General features: G+C 51.4%; 1 long non-coding RNA gene across 1 annotated transcript; it reads left to right on the top strand.

Annotated features, from left to right (window-relative positions):
• The first annotated feature begins 251 nt into the window (after nt 1-251).
• LOC135318872 (uncharacterized) lies at nt 252-2,153 on the top strand. The gene is made up of 2 exons (XR_010377264.1): nt 252-421; nt 1,996-2,153. It is a non-coding gene; the product is annotated as an uncharacterized LOC135318872 (long non-coding RNA).
• The last annotated feature ends 448 nt before the right edge of the window (nt 2,154-2,601 follow it).

The raw sequence follows: 2,601 nt of genomic DNA, 5'->3' as shown, positions 1-2,601 counted from the left end.
TTTGCTGGAACCTCTGTACATCATCTCAGGCAGGACTCTCGCCTTCCTCCACTTACAGACACCGGCAGTGTCATGTGGCAACAGTGTTTTATCCCCAAGGTCGAGTGTGTGGCCCTGTTCTGCTGTCTGGGCACCCGGTGGAGGGGAGGGTGCCCTGTGCTGACAGCTGCTGCATTGGGTTTCAGGTTCTGTAGGTGTTGTTCCTTTTGTCTGTCATCCAACACAGCTCTCTCTACTGTTCTGCAGGTCACTGTGGATTCCCGATGTCCCGGTACTTGTGCAGGACCACTTGGTGTGCCTCACCCGATGGAACACCCAGCATCACTTCTCAGAGGCTATTCATCACCGCCACCCCCACCTCTGTTGTGGCCTATGTGGTCTCACCCACCGCCACCACCACCACCACCAGTTACAGCACTCGGTAAGATGAGAGCATGTGCTTCTGCTCCCTTGTCGAGTCTTTGCAGAAGGGGAGATGGCACTCCAGGGCCTTGCGATGCCTGAGGAAATCTGACTTGGGACATTGTGACGTCTGTCTAGCTTCCCAGCACACACATCTGATGGACTGTGTCATTTCCCCATCCTGACCTGGGAAGCAGATGTCTCTTGTATAGAACAGAAGAGACTTTTGACAGAATATCAAATGAATTTGAAGTCCCAGTTTGGCAGATGTGCCTCTTGCATGGACCATGTGATGTGCTCTGTGAGGGGTGAAGCACACCCCTAACTTCAGGGGCTCATGGGGTTGCCTCGAGGGGTAAGGGAGCGAGTGAGGGAGAGACATTCACAGCAGACAGCTTGTCACCATAGCAGATGTGCCCGTGCAGGGCCTCAGAGTGCAGAAGAGGGACACGTGAGCCACACAGGAGTGAATAAGAGGGTGTGGAGGGGAAGAAAGAAATTAAAGGGCTGCCCAGTGGGCGTTTGTTGGGTTCACTCAGATGGAGCTGGAAGGTCACTCCGGGCAGGGCAGGCAGCTCAGGTGGGCCATGTGAATGCGGCGTGAGGTCCACTCAGAGCCACGTATGTGTGCAGGGGACTCAGTGCAGCCATGCACGTATCCCCTTCAGAACCCAGTGCCTCCAGAAATCCCTCAGTTCACAACCTCATATAAAGATGATTGTTCTCTAGGGTTACTGAAAGTTCTGTGTCTGGATGAAATCTCTGGATATCAGAGAAACTGAAATTTAGCTTGTTTTTTTCAGGGTAATTTGTGTGGCTGAAATTTTCTTTTGCCCCAGTGATTTGAAAATTGCAGGCAGGATTTAGATCAGCTGAGCAGGTGCCTTTCCCTTCAGCATGAGGCAGGTTCTTTGGGGGAAGTCAGGGGTGATCAGGAGACACCCTGTAGGACCCCTGTCCCTACACCCCTGCTCCCTCCTGTCACCATGCCCACTGTCAGCTTGGCATCTCCACATTTATGTCACAAGATCTAATTTCTGATTCTTTGAGTTCTTGCAGTTCATCCCCTAACACCAAGACTCAGTGGGGCCCCCACAGGGTCTCAGCATTATTCTCTGTGAGCCGGGGGTAATGCTGGTCCCTGACGTCATTGTGAGGAGGGTTGGGTCAAGCACACACATTGTTTTGCAAAATGACTGGGACATATTTCTCACTCAGCATTCTCATAGTTTAAAAGAAAGTGTCTGCACACAGAATCATCAAAAGAGACCTTAGGAAGTACATTAAATTAAACTGAAGATATAAGAGCTCAGGCCCAGAGCTTACCATTCTCTGCTTTAAACAAAAGGCAAAAGGTCCCATTCTTCTATTAAATATTAGGTCTTACTAGTTAAAGAAGGAATTCAAATAATGAGAATGTGCACATTTTGAGATCTGTGTCTGAGATGTGAAAATAATTATTGTCATTCTGTATAGACAGGGAGATGCACACACAGACTACAGTGTCCGTCAGAGGCCATACATACATTAGAGAAGACAAAATCAGGAAAAAATAAGATCCTATTAAAATAAATAACTCTTTTTGCCTTACAGCACAGTCCATTTGCCACATGAAGGGGCCCCTCAGCTGTGGCAATGATGTGTTTAGAGAAGATGTCAGAGGTGCATTACGGCCCGAATGTTTCCCTGCTCCAACCTGCCCCCTCTGCTGTTCTCTCCTATTGTCACCCCTAATGAAATTGTCACAGTTCTCTCTGTGTCAGTGTCTGCTTCCTGGAGGACTAGTGGTCACACCCTCTTGAGGGCATGCAGTGATTCACGGGCACACCACTCACAAACCAGCAGGAACTAAGATGACAGGGCAGATGCAAGGTTACCCCTTCAGGGCAGCAGTGACCACAGGGGCCCCGGGGCTCCTCCTGGGTGGTGGGTACAGCCTGTGTCTAGATCTAGTGATGGCTGTGCTGCTTCAGTCAGTAAACACTCACTGGGCATGTGGGGCCTGTCAGTCACAGGGGTGTCCGGTCATGAGCTAGATGACCAGAATGAAGTGGCCGTGTCTCATGGTGAGGAACGGATGAGGTGCAGGGAGGCCATGGGCGTCCAGCGAGAGGCCCTGCACTGACCAGGCCCGTGCCCCCGCCCCGCGTCAGCTGCCCGGCAGCCCCGGCTCCAGGCAGACCCTGAGGGGGGCTGAGG

This window comes from Camelus dromedarius, chromosome 22 (genome assembly GCF_036321535.1).
Source record: "Camelus dromedarius isolate mCamDro1 chromosome 22, mCamDro1.pat, whole genome shotgun sequence".
Lineage (NCBI taxonomy): Eukaryota > Metazoa > Chordata > Mammalia > Artiodactyla > Camelidae > Camelus > Camelus dromedarius.
This window is presented reverse-complemented; position numbering and strand designations above follow the sequence as displayed.